General features: G+C 42.7%; 1 protein-coding gene across 2 annotated transcripts in view; it reads right to left on the bottom strand.

Annotated features, from left to right (window-relative positions):
- Hs3st2 (heparan sulfate-glucosamine 3-sulfotransferase 2) overlaps positions 1-20470 on the bottom strand; it is a 105923-nt gene that overhangs the window by 65229 nt on the left and 20224 nt on the right. Inside the window, exon 1 of one of the 2 annotated variants that reach the window (XM_036190965.1) lies at positions 14198-14343. The exons of the other annotated variant lie outside the window; for it this stretch is intronic. The gene's annotated coding sequence lies outside the window, so the exon portion shown is untranslated. Of the gene's footprint in view, positions 1-14197; positions 14344-20470 lie in introns of those variants that run through there. 2 annotated transcript variants of the gene reach the window in all.

Raw genomic sequence — 20470 nt, 5'->3', positions numbered from 1 at the left:
TGATTCTAGCTGCATCGACTTGACAAAACAAACAAACAAACAAACAAACAAACAAAAAAACAAAAAACAAAAAACCTAACCTGCACAGCATCCCAGCTTGGAGAAACCAACTTTTCCCTTTGTGTGGTTTGCCAATAAATTCCTATTAGGAGCTGCCTTTTTATTTTTTTCAAATAAAATTATAGGACACCCAGTTAAATTTGAATTTCAGATAAGCAATAGCTTTTTAGTGTTATGTATAACACATAAAAATGGACTTACACTAAAAATGTTTCTTGTCTAAAATTCAACGTTATTTTCCCTTTTAAAAAATTAAAATTTGCATTATTGCTATTTTATTAGATTCTTTTCTCACTGCTGTGACAAAATATCCAGTAGAAGCCACTTAAGGAAGGAAGGGTTTGCCTTGGCTCACGGTGGGAGGCTAGAGTCCATCATGGTGGAGAAGGTGCTGTGGCAGGGGTGTGAGAGGTTGGCCACATCGCGTCTGCTGTCAGGAAGTAGGAGATTGTGCTCAGCCTCCTTTCTCTTCCCAAGTCAGTCTGGGACCCCAGACCAGGAGACGGTGCTGCCAGCGTTCCTGGTGGGTCTTCCTATGGCAGTTAACTGGTTCTAGGGAAGCTTTCAAAGACACACCCAGAGCTTGGTCTCCAGGTGACTCTACATTCTGTCAACTTGGAGATCAAAAGGAACCACCACCTTACAGACATCCTTAACTGTACTGATGAATGGGGTTCCCAGTGAGACTTCCACATGGATGTGCATTGTGCACTGGCTGTGTCCATCCACTCTTCATCTAAACAACACTCAATACACACACACTACACACCACACACACCATAGACACACACCACACACACACATACCACACACACCACACACACCATAGACACACACCACACACACACACACACACACACACACCACACACACATACATACCACACACACCACACACACCACACACACATACACACACACACACCACACACACACACACACACACACACACACCACACACACACATACATACCACACACACCACACACATCATAGACACACACCACACACACACACACACCATACACACACATACATACCACACACACCACACACACACATCACACACACACCACACACCACACACACACACTACACACCACAAACACACTACATACCACACACACCATAGACATACACCACATACACACACACATACCACACACACCATAGACATACACCACATACACACATACATACCACACACACCACACACACCACACACACACACCACACACACATATACATACCACACACACCACACACACACACCACACACACATACCACACACACACACATACCACACACACCATAGACACACACCACACACACACATACATATCACACACACCACACACACCATAGACACACACCACACACACATACATACCACACACACCATACACACATCACACACACACATACATACCACATACATCACACACACACATCACACACACACCACACACACCATAGACACACACCACACACACATACATACCACACACACCATAGACACACACCACACACACACACACACACACATACACACACACACTACATCACATCCTGGAACTTTTCCTAGTCCCTAGTAACCCCTTTTTTGCCTCTAAGTCAACCTTTCTTCTTTCTTTTTCATTCATTGTGTTTTTCAGTTTCCATATCTAATTCTTTATGACTGAGCAATAGTCTCTCTCTCCATATATATATATATATATATATATATATATATATATATATATATATATATATACATATATATATACATACATATATTACATATAATATCATATGTGTATATGAATGTATACGTATATGACATATTGAAATCAAACTTAACAGACAACCCACACTTTATTATGTAGAAACAACTCTGCTCCCAGACTCTACTTCCAGGACTTACACTAAGCCAGTAAAGCATTGTAGTCCCCAAACTCACAGCCATCACTTCAAAGTGTCCAGGAAGCTGGAAACCCTTGTTTATGTGGGAACTATTCAAGAGGACACTTGTCTCTTCGCTGAGTTGAGTGTTATGAGTTAGGGGATGGTAAGCCAGAGAAAGCAGATGTACAAGCAGCGTGCTGGGCTCTTCCTGGCAGGAGTGTTAGGAGCCAGTGAACTCCTCCTCACATTCCCTTTCCACACCTGTGCTGAGCTGGGAAGCAGATGTTGTAACAGGGTTTATATCAGCTGCATCTCTGATCGACCACAGCCAGTGCACATCTGCCACAGACTTCAAGGGCCATGTAGCTGAAACAAGAAGAAACTTTATAGTGCTAAGCCACTGAGGCACTGGGGAGTTTGGTTAGCACAGCCCACTCTACCCCATCTGCCTACAAAGCACCAGAATGAGAACCAGATAGTAAAATAGATGGTTTCCCCACACATGAAAATGAAGCTGTAACATCTAGACTGAGAACCTTTTAGTAAAGGATCTGTGTATTCGTCACTTTTCTCATCATTGTGATAAAACACAGAAAAGATGCAACTTAAAGGATAAATAAATAAAAGTTTTTCTGGCTCAAGCTTGAGAGGGTCCAGCACATCACAGCAGGGAAGGCAAGGCAGAGTCCACAGCAGCTGTTGGCAGCAGCAGCAAGAAGCTGCTTGCTAATCACCTTGGTGGATCGGGAAAGAGAGGCAAGGGTTGGGGAAAATGGGACATCAGAGTTAGAGAGTCACCCATAAAATCTGCCACTGTAGCCCCATCTACAGAAGTTCCCACAATATCCCAAAAGCAGTGCCACCAACTGAGCACTAAGTCAAACCCTAACAGTATATTTTCTGTAATGTATGCTCTCAGACTTGGACTGGGATGGATGACTTTAAGAGCAGGATGACTGGATTCTATCAGAGGTAAGTACAGGAATAACAAAAAGGAAGTCTTCCCTAGAGGGGGGAAAGCCATTTCTGTCCATGTGTGGCTACACACACAAACCCAGTTACTTCAGACCATTACCTGCTCTACTGCCGCCGGGGTGTTTAAATACACCATGCTAAAGATCATTCCCATTTCCCAGATGAGAAAAACAAGGCCAGGAATGTGGTGAGGCAGTTGCATTGTCCAAATCTGCCGGATTGAAAATGTTCACAATGCAAAAGCTTTTAAAGACTCTCGGGTTGAATGGGGGAATTTTAGGAAACAGCTGGATAATTTTATAGTGCATATAACCTGCTGCTAAGATGAATGCAATCAATCTAAGGACCTCGGAAAATCACCGCAGTCCATGGGACAATGTCAGGGTTTCTTCACTTGGCAGCAGGAGTGGGATAATCACAAAGCCAGTGTAAGCTATGGTCTCTCTGACAGACAGCAGAGAACACAGGCAAGAGAGAAATCAACTTAAGAACTAAGGGGACTTCTCCCTGAGCGGGAAGTGAGTGAGAAGTCACAGAGTCCTCCAGACAGAAGGCAGGAAAACAGCTCTGAGGGGATGGCAGAGGCGTGTGCTCAAAGGTGACAAGTCCTTCTTAAAGGTGTTCTAGGGAGAGTACTTCACAGCACTCAGAAACAATCCTGAGTGCTTTTAAAAACACTGTGTAGAAGTTCTTTTTTTTTCTTTTCTTTTTTTTTAATTTAAAACTAGAGCCAACACCAGCACCTTTTGCTCTAGTTTTTGCTGGAAATCAGCGAATTTCCACTCAGGAAATCTTGACTGAACACTATGTGTTACAGACTGAGACCCCAGGCAGTGTAATCAAGGAGAGGGCAATCATGTTTATGGACTATCTGCACTCACCACAGTCCTGCAAATAATTTGTAATTTCTCATTTTGCTCCTGTAACAGCCCTCAGGGGTCTTGGTCCTTTGCAAATGGGGAAACTGAGGCCCAGGAGTTTAAATGATCTGTCACCCAAGATCAAATAGCCAATATGCAGAAGAGACTCATCTGGTTCCCAAATCACATTCTATTACATCTTGCTGCAGCCAAGCAACCATGAACATGACACTAATTAATAAGAAGTACAAGACTCCAGAAAATACTTTGTGTGTGTGTGTGTGTGTGTGTGTGTGTGTGTGTGTGTGTGTGTCCCAGACTGACCTTAAAGTCATGGTCCTCCTGCCTTAGCCTCCCAAGTGCTGGGATCGCTGGTGTGCACCATCACATCTGGTCTCTTTATCTTTATCTTTCCAGCACCGTGTCTAGAGCTAACCATCCTCCTGACTCTGTGGCTTGTCATCATTGTTAGTCTTTTTGCAACATCTTTCTTAAGTGTTTATTAATTAATGTGTTTGTCTCTGTCCTTCCCCTCTTTCACAGGGAATCCATTCTCACATATTTAATGTTTATCTTTTGGCTGGAGTCTCTTCTTGCAATATGTATATTGTTCTGCATGTGGGTTTTAAAAAATTTACATAAGTGTTATTGTACTAAGGCTCTTCCTTTCTTGCATTTTTAAACCCAGTGCTGTGCTTTTACAGTCTTTCCACATTCTGAGTGCTCTGACCTACCAATTCTAGGAGCTACAGAGAACTCAGGGCTGTGCATTGCATCTTTTGCCCACCCATTGCCAGGGATGAGCATTGAGAGGATCCCCAATATCCTCTCCCCTCATCATGACTACGCTGCAATGGTCGTCTTTGTCCCTACACTCTTACAAAGTTTTGTGAGGATGTTGTATTAGTTAGGGTTCTCTAAGAGAACAGGAGAGAGAGAGAGAGAGAGAGAGAGAGAGAGAGAGAGAGAGAGAAAGAGAGAGAGAGAGAGTTAGTTAAAGGAGTGTTTATTGGAGGGGCTTACAGACTGTGGTTCTGCTAGCACAATGGCTTGTCTCTTGGAAAAGACAAGAATCCTGTGGTAGTTCAGTTCACCAGGTTTCCCAGCTGGTCTTTGATCTTTGTTGGAATCCTGAAGATGTAGCTTCCAACACCAGCAAAGGAATGCCTCAGGAGCTGGATAAATGAATTTGCCAGAAAGAGTGGAAGCCAGCAGGAATAAGGCAGAAGCATCCGTGTTCCATGTCCTTTCATGTGGGCTGCCACTAAAAGGTGCATCCCAGCTTTAGGGTGGGTCTTCCCATCTCGAATGATCCAGCTAAGAAAATCCTTCACAGGTGTGCCCTGCTCCTTGGTTCTAGTGGATTCCAGGTGTTGTGAAATCAACAACCAAGATTAATGCCTTGGGCTGTCTACCCAAGAGGGGAAGTCTGGGAATTGGTATGCCTAGTTAGACAGCACGTTGAGCCCGCCTCTCGTCAGCACTGCATGCCAGTTCTTTAACCCTCTCATTACTGAGCACTGATTTGGAGTCTCCTATCTAATAGGTATGGAATGACACCCCAGACTATGCTCAAGTTAACATCTCTGGTTAAAAATGTGCTCCCATTAAGTATATAGATTATTAGCATGCTTTCTGTGCGCTTGGCAGCATAGGTGATTGCAAGGTGAATCTGACTTGGTTCAGGTCCTCAGTAAGTTTACAGGAGGAAACAAAGTAACCAAATTGTAACACTCAGGGAATGAAAGGTAAGACCACACACAGGGCTAGCCATGAGCCCAGCTGGCAACATCTTCACCCAAAAATCAGGATAATGCCTAAGTGTTAACTGGTCCAACACAGCAACCAGTCTGAAGGGCCAACCTCTGTCTGTACACTCTGAAATGGCATTAGACTGTATGAATATTTTGTTAATGAGACCAAAACTCAAATTGAACAGTCAAGAACTTTACTAAAAGTTGGATCCTATCCTTAACATCCTACTAAATTGTCTATTGTGTCATGAAACACACATTGCTGTGATTAAAGAGAATTATCGAGGCCCCAGAAACATAACCCTAGCTATTTTTATGGGTTAATAGGAGAGAGGTTGACATTTATAGCAACTTTTATGAAATGCCAAGTTCTGTGCTGGATCTCAATCTCAGGTAACAACCTCACAGAAACCTTGGCCACACACCCCCCCATTCCTCTCCAACATTGTAACTCCACCCACTAAGAACAATGTTGCTTCTCCAGAACCTGCATTGAATCTTTGATTTCCAATGTGATGCTGGGCGGGGTGGGGAGGCATGGAGCTCAGGCCCCTGAAAGGAGTGAATGTCTTTCTAAGTGAGTAGATGATTTTCCACAAGAGTGGGTTGTTATAATTCAAGGATTATAGAAATGACAAATAAAATGTCATAATAAAAATATATACAGAAGTTCACATTAAAAGGAAAAGAAATTCTCAAGTGCTCAAAATTTTGAGAATGCTGGTAGTTGGAATTCTGCCACCATGGCCTACAGAGATAGACTTTACATAGACTGTGTCACTGTTTTCTGTTACCATTACAGAACACCCGAGACCAGTTCATCTATAAAGACCTAGTCACAAGTCAACTGATCATCTAAGCAGGGTACCCTGCTACACTGTAACATGGGCAGGCAGGAGAAAAACACAAGAGGCTGGCTCTGCCTTGTAACCATCTGCTCGGTGCTAACTAACCCAAGCCTGCAAAGGGGTTTAATTCCTTTCAAAAGTCAAATCACCTCTAAACAGTTTTACCTCTCAATACGCCCAGCTAGCAAGCCAGTTTTCACATGAACTTCAGCTGGAACAAACTGTTGCACAGGCCTTAGACTATAATGCCACAGAAGGACTGAAGGTGTGACCCTGAATTCATGTGAACTATTACCCGGAACTGAAACCCAGTGTAGAGCAAGTAGTCTTATACTGGTTATTGCTTTAAAAGAGGAAAACTAGAGAAACTCTCCCCCCCCAACACACACCACAACCTGTGGAACTATGAAGAACTCTGGGGTCAAGGGAAAAACCTTAAGTCTTGATAAATTAAACTCCCAAGGTTACATGTATGGTACATGAATCAAAAGGCAAGGAATGAACAGAGTTGGCTAGACATAGGACCACACGCCTATAATCCTAACACTAAGGTGGCTGGGGACGAGGCTCTCAAACTTGAAGCTAGTCTGGATTGCTCAAAAGGTGGAAGCCCAGCCAGGGTTGCATAGCAAGACCCTATCTCAAAAGAGGGAGAAGAGGGGAAAGAAAGAAAGGGGAGAGGAGGAGAGGACAAAAGTGTGTCTCAGCACACAAATGCAAAGCCAAGTGGCTTCTACACCCAAGACAGTGTGGCGTCCTTATGGCAAAAGCAACCCCAGCTAAAACAACCTCTCAATGTAAAACAAACAACTAACCAAACAAAAACCTCAAAACACATGAGAGATGATTCATCATCATGGACAGTAAGGACATATGGTGGAAAGAGCACAAGCTTCCCAGGACTCTCTACCTGGGAGCAGTTTAACAGATAGTAAGAGAAATTTACACAGAAATGTGGTTAATGTAATTGAGGAGGCTAAGAGAAACGGAACCACTTAGGAAGGCACTGTGGGGAGATGGGTAAATATAAACTTTGGCAAAAGTCTCAGCCCTTCCAGATTGGGCCTTTTCTTGTCAAAGGTATCCTGAGCATATGAAGAAACAGAAGAAAATTTCCACAGTTCAGCAAAGAGAAATTAAAGGAAGAAAAAAGAGGAAGGAATGAGCAGAGATGGGAGAAATACATCAGATGATACTGCTTGTGTCTAACAGGAAGCCCTGAAGGAGGAAGTGGAGAGAATGGAAGAGAAGTGTTCAGAGATGGTGGCTGAGAATGTTTCAGAAGTGCCCAAACCATCAATCTCTAGAATTCAAAAGGAACACGAGTCCAGTCCAAAGACAATAAGGAAAATGGTGGTTAACTGGAGGCCGGGGCTAGGTGGGGGTTTCGCAAGATATTGAGCTAGGGTTATAAATTTTCAGTTAAGCGGGAGGAGTACGTTATAGGGATCGGGAATACAGTGTGTGAGCACACCACAGTAGTAGCAGCATATGGAATTCCCAAAAGGTGATGAGTAAAATGAATCTATTTAGAGACTTTGCCCTGAATTACAGAGCACTAAACATACAGCAAAAAACAATCAAAGGAAAAAGAGTTCAAATTCAAAGCAAGTTTCCTAACAAGAAAGTTCTAGAAGACACTGGAATAGAATTCTACCCTAAACGAATCTTCATTGAAAGTGAGCACAAAACAGAAAGCTTCTTCATTTGGTACTTAGTTTTGAACTCAGGGACTTGCACTATCCTAATGAGTTACATCCTCAGTCTAAGATAGCAACATTTTGATGGAAAACAAACTATAATGATTTAACAATAGACAAATGAAATTCAGAAGGATGTCATTGAAAGAAGCAATGGATGTTTTTTTTTTTTTTTGACTTATAGTTCAAAGGAGCGTGGTCCATGGGCACCAAGCAGGGGCAGAGAAAGGAGAAAGCAGCTCTTAGATTGCTTCCTCTTTTCTCCTTTTTCATTCAGTCTAGCATCCTACCCTATGGCGACACTTACATTCATGCTCAGTCAAATCTCTCTGGAGACACCATCACAGATACAGCCAGAGGTATCTGCCACTAATGCATCACGTGCTTCTTAATCCAATCAGTTTGACAACTGAAATTAACAATCACAAAGCCCCCCTTTGTCAATCTCATACCCAAACACATTACTTTACCATAACATTCCACCCCTGATCCCCCTGACCTCATGGCCAGCTCATAACTTCAAAAGTCCTCATGATCTGAACAGTTTTAACACTCTTAAAGAACCCAAGGTCTCCTTTGAGACTCAAGACAATCCCTTAACTGTGAGCACCTACAAAATAAAGAGAGCAATTAACAACAACTTACATGCTTTCAGTATACAGTGTCGCAGAGTAAACATTCCCGTTACAAAAGGGAGGAGGGAGGCACAGCAAGGAATGATGGGACCAAAGTAACACCGAAGCACTGCAAGGAAAATGCCCTATCCTGCAGCTCTATATCTGGCCCCGAGCTCGTGGTGGCTTGCTTGCTGTTTTCAAAATGGAATAAATGGTGATCAGGTGATTTGTGTTGCGGCACCCAGGGTGTAACTCAAATACTAGACAATTGCACACTGAGGGGTTGGTGATGAGTATTTTTGTGCAAAGTTACCGTGTTATTCAGGAAAAAAGATAAAATACTGATAATTTCTAGACCAAATCAACTTCATTGTAAGAACAGCCTTTTGTGTGACAGACAGCATACTTCCAAAGTGCACTCGGTGCATGCGGCTGGCGAGCCAGCTTGTGGCTCCCAGCAGAGGAAGACAACAGGCAGGGCTCTGTATGGTGCTGTGAAATGTGTCCCCTTTGCCGGTAGCACCTTCCTTTCTCTTGTTGGTGCTGGGCCATGGAGAAAGCCATCTCTGTGCCATGCACTCTAGCATGCTGCTAGATAAACTGCCCCCATCTTCCAGTGGAACCATTTTCTTCTCTTATGTGCACTCTGACCATCGGGTTTTGTAAGCTTCTTGTGGTGAACTGCAAAAGCAAGACAATCCTTCTGAAGTAATGAAGTTTCTTAGCCAGGCACAGAATATGTAGCATGAGCTTGACCTCCCTGGTGAGAAAGTCCAAGTGTATGATCGGACATGACCTCTACTGAAAGAGCAAGGGAGAAATCTTGTTCTCACTGACTTCAGACCAACCTCATTGGGTAAAGCTACCCATGGCAGCTTTTGAATGTGTCTCATCTGCTTCTACTTACCTTTGCAGCTCGGTGCCCATCCAAACCAAACATCAGAACCCACTGCTGTCAAAGATGGCGGAAGCTGTGAGGCCCATTATCGCATTATTACAATTTCTTCTCAAGTTAAAAGCTAGTTCTTGTCTTACTTTGCACGATTTCAAGTTCATATATTTCCCCAGAAAAAGTAACGTTTATTCTTCCATTTGGAAGTTGAAATGAGAAAGCCTAATTCTCCTTTTCTAGAAATCACATCCACATTACACGGACTTGAAGCACCCATTGCAATCAGATAAACCCTGTGAAACTGTGGCATGTGTGCATCTGTGAACTGAGGGGTTGGAGTAGTTGTCATCACACATTCTCAGAGAAACTTCTGGACAAGAATGAGAGCAAGGGGCAGCTGAGGCATTAGTTCTCCTAAGAGTAGCAGGTATGATGATGGAGGAGGAATATCAGAATCTTTGTTGAAAATGAGGGAAGATTATGTGTCTTCTTAAGAGAAAATACAATGTGCTGCCGTGAATAGAGGAAAAAGCATGAGATTACAGCTACCCAGGAAAGAAAATTCCCATAAGTCACAGAAGTTACCTATATTTCAGCTTTTGTGCCAAGAAGAAAATACATTGAGAAGTGCTGCTTAAAGGTATGATTTAATTTATCAAGTGTGATTGACAGATCATTCGAAATTACAACTATTTTAAAGCTCTAGGCAGGAAGGAACATTGTTATACCCTTCCTTCACTCTTTACACTTTTGTTCTCGCCCAGAGCTCTTTCCAGGTTTCCTGAGCACTGCTCTATTCTCTTTGTGAATTTGAAACTGGGAGCCAATAGTCTAAAGGGCTTCCAGTGAGTGCCCATGAACTTTTCTGAGCCCGGATTTTGTATGGTTCGAACCCTCATGCATTTATCCAGCAAATATTTATTAACCTTGTGATGTGCCCAGATACTTTCTGAGGCTTGTGGGAGACAGAGGCACTGACAAGGCTATGCTTCTTTCATAGTCACACATGGGTGTTTGAAGAAGCTCAGGATAGTGAGGGGTGTGTTACACAGGTTTGGCAAAGACAATCAGGAATGTACCATGTTAATCATTGTCCGTGCAGTTCATAGATGAGGAAGCAACACTGGCTTGTTCTGTGCAGGCTGAGCTCTGCCAAGCAGTGGAAGATTGGCTATTTGTGGTTGGGCAGTAAAGGGCAGCATGGGCAAGGCTGGGACTGTGGGGGGAAAACAAGGGTTGGGGAGACGGCTCAAGGGGGTAAAATGATTTCTGTGCAAGCATGAGGACCATTTTGGATTCCCAGCACCCACAGTCATGTTAGAGGCGTGACAGCCTGCCTGTAATCCCAGAACCCAGGAAATGGAGATAAGAAATCCCTAGAGCAAGTTAGCTAGACAGACTAGCAAAATTGGCAAACTCTGGGTTTAAGTGAGAGACCTTGCCTCAGTGTACAAGGTGAAGAGTGAGCAAGGAGATGCCCAGCATCAACTACAGGCATCCACATGTACACAGCACCTGTACACACACACATAAACATGTACACACATGAGAATGCATGTGCACAGATCACACACACACACACACACACACACACACACACACACACACACAAACATGAGGCTGTGGAAGGATTAGTTGGTAAAGTGCTTGCCTTACAAGCACGAAGATCTGAATTGGCTCTCCAGAACACATGTAAGGAATCTAGGTGCAGTGGCTCACACTTATGTGCAAGGGAGGTGGAAACAGGTGAACCCCTGGGGTTAGCCAGCCAGCCAGCCTAACCCAGTCATTTTGTTCCAGACCAATGAGAGACAAACAAACAAAACAAGGCAGGTGGCACCTGAGGAACAACAGCCAAGGTTGTCCTCTGGCCTTGGCATGCATGTGCACACATATGCACCTGTATCCACATGATCATGCATCAGGCACATACACACACAACAAGAACAGAAAATAATCTAGGTCAAAGAAAGATTTCCCAGAAAAGAAGCAGTGTCCCCAGAGCCTTGCCCTAACTGTAAGAGGGAGAAAGACACGCCCAGCAGACACCTGCATGGCGTGCCCCAGCATGGGAAGAGCTGAGCCCAGGTCATCCTGCCTTCACACACCATTGTCCTTTAAACAAATTGCCTCCTCACTTCCTCACATCCTTGCCCTTCTCTGTGACCCCGTGCCCTTTCATAAATGCAGCTCCAGAAGCTGCCGCCGCTGCCGAGTTTCAGCAGCTGTGGACACCTAATCGATAGCTCTTCATAATGATTTTCTCCCCAGCCCGGACTCTGGCCCAACTATTCAGCAACAACACACCTGGACCACACTAAACAAGGACGTCAAGGCAGCCACAAAAGCACTTTGTCATTTATGATTTTCAAAGGACTCATTCTGTGGCTGCTGCAAGAGAGAGGCCTCTACCGATTGTCAGGAAAGCTTCCTTGGTGATGCAATGCCTAAGAAAGGATGCATCTGAAGGATGCTGGCCCCAGGACCAGCTATGAGCCTACTCCAGAAGGGCTCCAAAAGGGATAATTCAAAATCCTGAGCAGTCTGACAGTGCAGCCTTCACCCGATGGTGCAGTCAGTTTTGTCTAGAAGAGATTCTAGAGCTAGGCAAACGATCCACACTCATGCTCCTCCAACTCAGCATTCACACACAACTCTCGGAATCCCACATTCTTGCACAATTTTTCCCTTTGGGTTGTTCTTTAAATTAGTGTTTTAGTTGCATTCTTTAGTTACATGCTTTTTTTCTCCTAAAACTCTCTTGGGGCGTAACTGGAAACCCAGTACCTCTTTTCTTCAAGAGTAGGTAAGTGTAGCAAGAAACTGCCAAGGTTAAACTAACTAGACTGTTACTGATGTCCCTGTAGAAGAAGGTGGAGCCTTCTAATTCCATACATGAAGGGGGAAAAGTCCCAAGAACATGCAAGTTATTGGCCAAAAGTCAAAGGGAGGTTGATGCCCTTCCTGGAACCCGAGTGAAGGTTTCCTGACTGAGGACCAGAGCTCTTAACATCTGTCCTTCCCTCCTGATACAGAATCCCTGAGCACCATTCAGCTCTTTTGGGAGAGACAGCTGACGTTCTCAGTCTACTGAGGCTCTGCTGTCTCTCCAATACCTGTGGCAGCTCTCATCAGCAGAGCTGGGTGCCAGTACCCTAGAAATGGCTGGCTACTGTATCACGGTGGGTGCTGCTCGAGTCCCTGCAGAGTTCTGGAGAAGGTGGCCTGATCTGAAGAATTCAGAACAGACTAAGGCCCAGCAGGCACATTTCAGCCAAGAGGACAAAATTAAAGGCTGGCAATAGGATGCCAGATCCAGACCAAGCCCAATGGAAACAACTGAAGGTCATGGATGAGTTACTCACTAGGGGTAGTGGGTCAGGTCCTGGGTGGGATGCTTAATCCCTGGTGTGTATCTGTTCCAGTGATGGGCTCCACAAGAGGAAATGGCTGGCAGAGAGTGAGACTTCTTTTTAAGTTCCTGATCAAGAAAACTCTTGTACATTAAGGAGCAGACACACTATGCTCTCTTACCACTCCTAGCTTTGCCCACTTTGAAATTCAGCTATGGGCAATTCCCGGGATCCCCAACTGCACCCCTCATGGGATTTCTTGGTCACCCAGTGCTTTACCAAAAGTGGAGACACTTGCTTTTTTTCCTCTAATGTGGGCAGACTTGAAGTATGGGAAGGAAGCATGCTTTGGAAATACACTCCACCAATAGCTCCTCAGATGGGTGATTCTGAGGCACTGTCTACATGATCTCCTAGGCTCCTCAGAAGGATCGAATCTAACTCACCATAGTGACAAGTGGCTGCCTCTAACTCATTTTTTCTCCCTCGCTTTCAGGAACCACCTCCCAAATAAACAGCCTGCAGACATATGTACATCTTTGACTTCACAATGTAGAAAAAATTATTCATGTCAGCATCTCATGCAATTTATATATAACCCAAGGGTGTATTATTTTGGAGGGTTTACAGTATTAAGGATTAGCTAGAAGGACAAATTCCTTCTTGGAAAAGGGTGCTCCTCCTGGAGAGAAAACATCTAATGCCCAGCAATTTAAAGGAAGGAAGAGGGACCAACGAAGAAGCTTAGATTTAAAATCTGGATTCCACTCTGAAGAAACTCCACAGTTCCAGGTGGTGAACCATGATAACAAAGTTGATATCAAAAGCAGGGATGCAGCCAGGATCATAAAGTGTTTGACTGGTATGCACAAAGCCTTGGGTTTGAGCCCTAGTTTCATGTAAACTGGGCATGCTGGTGCATGTGTGCAATCCCAGCACTTGGGAGGTAGAGGCAGAAGAATCAGAAGTTCAAGACCATCCTCAACTACATGTGGAGTTTAAAGCCAGCCTAGGCTACATGAGGCCCTATTCAAACAAACAAACAAGCAAAAAAAATCCAGCTCCAGATTAAAAGGGCTCCTTGAACCTAAAGCTTTCGCCATCCTGCCTCCTTGGTCCCTCTTAGTAGTGACAAACAGAAGTCTGCCTCTGTTCTGAGCGCTAGAGATGCATTTAGCTGACATACCACAAGCAGAATAATTTTTTACAAGATGCAATTTAGATGAGACCAGAAAGAAAAAGACCCAAACCAACCTGCAAATTGCAGCATGGGTTGTAGCTGCTTCCCTGAGGTATGTGGGAAAACTTCAGCAGGATCAGGGAGCATTCCTGAATTCAAAATTAGGTGTGGAGGAAGGGGTGTGCACAAAACCCATCTTATGAGGTCCAGGGGAGTTCTCCAGATACAAGAAACCTAGGAGAACACAAAACACTTCTCTGAGGTACATTGTTGGGGTGGCAGTCTGTGCCAAGTACAGAGACAGTCGTTTATCATGAGTTCCAAAAGCAAAGAAGAGAAAGCCAATTTGGGAGAGGATATGCTTATAGGGAACTATGGAAAATTTCCTCATAGGTACCGGAAACCTTGGCTACTTATAGGAGCAAATATAATTAATAGCAAGATAAAGCCTAAATATTTAGCAGTAGTAACTACAATGATGTACAATATACATCATTAAATACAATATAAAATCATATTAAATCTGGATATGGTCCTTGCTATGGGCTTGGTTCTTCTTCTAAGCACTGCACACACATTAATTCATTCTGGGCCTCTTATGATCCCTATACAGTCAGGCATCACACTTGTGACACCCAGGACAGAATAGAGCACAGATCAGGGAAGTGAACTTCACAAACGGCACACCTGTGGGAAGAAGAGTCTGGACTTGAACTGAGGGCAGCCTGCCTCAGAGCCTGTGTTTTTAATTTAAGTCAAGGAGAAAATGTATGTAAGCATTTGAGGCAAAGAAAGAAGTCCAGCAAAGTAGTGTACCTACAAAGAGGAAAAGGATCCAGCTGACACTGGATTCTCCTCTGCTACATGTGCACAAAAGCCTTCTGACAATCAGCTCATATTTTCAGGGCTTTTAAAAAATATTTTTGTCCTGAGAATTCCAACCCAGCCTAAGTATTATATGCAAAAGAAACAGAAAAACATTCTTCAGTCTGCAAGGGGCTCAGGTTAAAACATCAACATGGGGCTGGAGAGAGAGCTGAACTGTGAAGGGGGTTGCTCATGCAGAGGACCTGAGTTCAGTTCCCAGCACCCACAGTGGGTGGCTCACAAGTACCTGTAACTCCAGTTCCAGGGTATCAAATGCCCTCTTCTGGACTCTGAAGGTACCTGCATGCACATGGTGTATATAAACTCAAAAAGGCACACACACACACACACACACACACACACACACACACACACACACACACTAAAATAAATAAATCTTTTAAAGATTGGTTAAGAGAAAAATGAAAACCATCTTTTAAAAAAAAATGTGGATTGGAATAGAAAGTCCAGGACCAGAGCCAATAAAGACTGGAGTGGCTAATAACAGTCATAATGGGTTGGTATATAGCTCAGTTGGTAGAGTGGGGGAGCTCTGGTTCAATCCTCAGCACCACATAAACTCAGTGTGGTCATCCAAAACTTCAATACCAGCACTTGGGAGGCAGAGTCAGAAGGTACAGAAGTTCAAGGTCATTTTTGGCTATGTATTGAGTTCAGGGCCACCCTGAGCTATGTGAGACCTTGTCTCAGAAACAAATAAACAAACAAAAGCAAAAAATCCAATAAAATAAAAACCTAGTTTGAAATTAAGGTACCTCTTCAAATTTAAAAACAAACAGGAGACAACCGAGAAAAGCTGTTTTATATTTTACATGGAAGCGGGATGCTCAGCTAGCCTCTTTGCTCTCTGCCAACTCCCCCTCTTCAGTTCTGGCCTGAGACTTCTGTGTTGCTCTTCTGTCTCTAACGCACTCCGCCAGCCTCCCTCTGCTGTTTATCAGTTTGTGGGGAAGTGTCACATCGGCTCCAGATCCCACCCATGTCTCTCTTCGCTGAAAATTAGTTTTGAAACTATGCTTATAAAATATCTCTAGCACTTTTGTGACACTCTAAGAAGATTAAATGTTTGATTTTTACCTGGTCCTTTTTCAGTGTCATAAAGTTTGTGTCCTTCACAGATTTTTTAAAAAACATTCTTAAAGTTATACCCTGCCTTCCCCATTCTTTGTCTATTTTACAATTTTCTCAATTTGCTAATGCTTATATTTATTTTTTAAGTCCATTATACTGCTTTTCTCCATTTGTTAATTTCCTTTCCTCTCTGAACGATTTCCTTGCTTAAGCTGTCTCCTCCTTCCTCTAACAGCTGGGTTGGGGTCTTAGTAAAGGCGTTCTCTCCAGTTAATCAGCTCCAGTTGCTGTTTGGTCACATCTGTCTGGTCTGGGTGGGATTCTGTGTATTACCATTGTTTTCTACATGTTGTACAGTTACAACACCGAAATTTTTATCTGAATGACTAGCAGGTGCAATTTTAATTCCCAGGGCTAGCCTTTATATGATTTATAAGACACAGCCACACAAACATGTTATCTAGTAATATTCAGAACATAGAAGTAGCAATCTGAAAGAATTCTAAAACTGATTACTTCCATAACCAGAAATAAGCATTCACAGATGATAGGCTGCTGTTGTCCACTAAGTATCAGGATATTGTTTAACTGTTTAAACTATATAGACCAGTGGTTCTCAACCTTCCTAATGCTGTGACCTTTTAATACAGTTACTCATGTTGTAAAATTATTTCATTGCTACTTTGTAACTGTAATTTTGCTACTGTTATGAGTCATAATGTAAATACCTGTGTTTTCTGATGGTCTTAGGTGGCCCCTGTGAAAGGGTCATTCGACCTCCAGAGGTTTTGACCTACAGGTTGAGAACCATTGATGTAGCCACAAGGTCTTTGATAAATGATAACATCACAAAAACAAAGTGGAGTCACGTGCTCAGCAGTCACACTATGGACAGTGTTGGGGCTGCATTCATTGTTTTGCATTATTCTTTAGCAAGTGTCTGATCAGCTATAAAAGCACTTATTAAAAATTCAGATACAGGTAACACAACTTTCACTCCAGAAGAGAGAAAGAAAATCCCACTAGCCTGAAGAGGCAGGAGGATGTGGTAGGCAGCAGGAGAAGATGAAAGCTGAGCATAGAGGTATCTGTGTGATCCCAGCACTCAGAGACTGAGGATGAAAGATCTCTGTTAGGCCAAGCCTAGCCTGGACTCCACAGAAAGATCCTGTATCAAAACAAAACAAAATAACAAAACAAAACCAAAACACTACACATAAACAAAACAAAAGAAAATGATAAAGAACACAGTCAGTGACTTCTAGAAAGTCCAATTATTTTATTCATCAGAGTGCATAAAACTTAAAGCTTTTATATTTGAAGATGGAAATTATCAAGCTGGAGCCAGGCCTGCAGGTATGGGTCTGTAATTCCAGCTACATTCAGGAAGCTGAGGGAGGAGGATCACAGGTTCAAGACTTGCCAAGGTCAGCCTGGGCACTTAGTGAGACTCTCAAAGTAAAAAGTAAAAATTGCTGAGGGTACAGCTCAGTGAGAGAGGGCTTACCCGGGGTGCTCCAGGCCCTGCATTCAATCCTCAACATCACAGGTTTTTTTTTTTTTTTTTTTTTTTTAAGTAAAGGAAAAAGAAAAACATCACCAGGCTTAATATAAAGACAAAAGCAGCCAAATGCAACTGTTAGAAACATATTAGAAACTGAAGTCAGCTAGAGGTCAGCCCAGCCATTAGCTTCAAGTGTCCTCTCTCAAGCCAGATGAAGAAATACCTAATGGACCAAAGTAACCAAAATTTTAAGAATAAAAACATAAATGGACTAAAACATTCTTTAAAATACAAAAAAAATCCAAATTAAAAAGATACAGTCTCATGTATTAGACTTGCAATGACTAACTAGATTGTCAATATTAGAGAGTTGACAAGATTGAAACTCCCTCTTTGACAAAGGACAAAGGCTCTTTTTGGGTCCCCTAGGGAAGACTATACACTTCTCTTTAAGATGTGAGCACTGGGGTAGGAAAAAAAAAACTGGAAATTTATGCTAAAATTGACATGTCCATGTTTTCAGCATACTTATTCTCCAAAAGAAGATTTATCCTGAGGGGGGACTGGGCAAAGAGCCTGCTGTTGCCCTTATATTAAAATTTTCAGGAACAAAGGTTGGGAAGCAACTGAAGAGCTTAGCAATAGTTTATTTCAATAGACAGCACTCTCTCTATACAATTAAATGCTACACAGACATTTGATGATTGTGTAGCTCTATGCTTCCTGGTATGAAGAAAACCACATCACATTGTTGATTGAAACTGTAACTTATAAAGCAGCCTATGAAGCACAGGACATGTACTATATACGTGTGTGTGTGTGTGTGTGTGTGTGTGTGTGTGTGTGTGTGTGTAAAATGCTATATAACATACACAATGACTTATCCAGAACAGTAGAAAGCAGTATACTAATAGTGATCACAACCCTGAGGACTGTTTGAGTGACTTTTTAATCCTCTTATCAGGTTCCCATTTTCCCCCCACAGCACACAATTTCCACTTCTTCAAAGGTTGAACTCACAAAGCATAAGAAATATAAAAGGTTGATCAAAAGTCTGTCCTCCATCCATGTCCCCCATCCACCCGATTTTACTCTTAGGAAACTACTGTTAGTAGGTTGGACTTCTTTCTGTAGCCATTCAGAATTTATGCATAAATAAGAACATTTGAATATATTATCTCTTTTTTCTCTTCTATACAGAAAATAACATATGGTTTTCATTTTGCTGCTTTGGGGTGCATGTGTGTATGTGATTGGGGATTGAGCCCAGGGTCTTGTACATGGGAGGTGAGCACTCTACTGCTGAGTTACATCTACAACTCATGCTGTTCTTGTAATTGAGCAATATATCTTAAGAATGTTTGTAAATTTTCTTTATCTGCTATGCTGAATTCTATCTGGATGTCTCTTTCTTTGCTTATTCATTTGCTTATAGATCCATTTCTATTTAACTCAAGTAAATAAAAGTAGTTCTACATTTGGGAAAAGTAATGGCAGCAACAGGGACCAAATGCCTTACTACCTGACGTGACCATTTTTGAAACATGCAAATCCCAAGCTGACCCTACAAGAGCCCAGGATACGAGGTAGGTGGATCAGCACATTGAGTGGTAAAGTGGACATATATTGTACCTTTCCAAAGACACTCACATGGGAGAAAAGATGCAGAAGAGGTAGGTACCCCACCATGCCTGGTCACCTATAATCTGCTCCACCGTATTTTAGGAAGTGACATCATCTTCTTGCCCCCCTCATTCCTCTCTTATTTTCTTCATGACACACCTTGTCCTTCTTTCCTGTACACACTCCTGGGCCACTGCAGCCCTCTCCTGAGTAACTATCATCCATGGGATGGCAACACCCACATTCTCTTTTTCTTTTCTTTTCTTTTTTTCTTTTCCTTTTTCTTTTTTCTTTTCTTTTTTTTTTTTTTTTTTTTTTTTTTTTGCCTCTGGTCTAGGTAGTCTTGGCACAATTGTTTCACCGAGGGGTATGACATGAATGGCGTCTTACTTCTCTAAGGAAAAGCAAACTATTTTAGTGAAGCCAAGTGACAGACAGGACCCTGGTCAGGTTGCAAGAGTACCTTGTGTGAACACTTTAAAGGCAGGCCCTGCTGGTTCTCTTCTGTCCTGGGCATGTGGTCTTTGTGTTTAGTTCCGGATGTCATGATTGGTGACCTCTGATTTATACTGTTGAGAAGTTATGCAGTGCCCAGGACTCTGGAAAGATTAGAGTCAACAGTGTGTGTAGAGGAGAGCTGTGGGTAGCTATACTCCAAAGTCAGCATTCTTCTGGCTCTGGCTGCTTTGGCCAGGAGAGTGCATTATAGAGGTTTCAGCCTCTGCTCTGTGGACTCATAACGGAAGGTAGGGTGAGCGAGAGGATGTTTCTAGTTCAGACAGTTGGCTCTCTGCCAGGGAGGCTTCACCACGATAGGTTCACCCCAGCCTCGGCTCCACACCTCTGTGTTATTCAGGAAGGTACATGTAGGATATGGAGTAAGATTCTAATGAAACTTGCAGCCTTGAAGCTAATAGGTAACAAGGATGAAAGTTAAGAAGGCTTGGAAACTCAGAAAAATAAAAAAAATTTAAAAAAAGAATAGTTGTCCCTCTGATGATTAGGACTCCATTCTAGAGTATAGAGTGTCCATCAGTGAGTCCTAAGCTAGAGATGTTTCTAATATTTTTTCTAATTTTATCTTTGAAAATATACCATAAAATGGACTTTCATTGGGTGTTCTATGCTATGATTTTTGTTTGCTTGTTTGTTTATTTGTTTGTTTGTTTTGACCAGCTAAATTTAAACCCAAGTCTTCATGAATGCTAGCTAAAGTTTCTACCACTGAGATACACCCTGACCCTTGCAGTTTGTATTTTAA

The sequence above is a fragment of the Onychomys torridus genome, chromosome 1 (assembly GCF_903995425.1).
Source record: "Onychomys torridus chromosome 1, mOncTor1.1, whole genome shotgun sequence".
Classification (NCBI taxonomy): Eukaryota; Metazoa; Chordata; class Mammalia; order Rodentia; family Cricetidae; genus Onychomys; species Onychomys torridus.
This window is presented reverse-complemented; position numbering and strand designations above follow the sequence as displayed.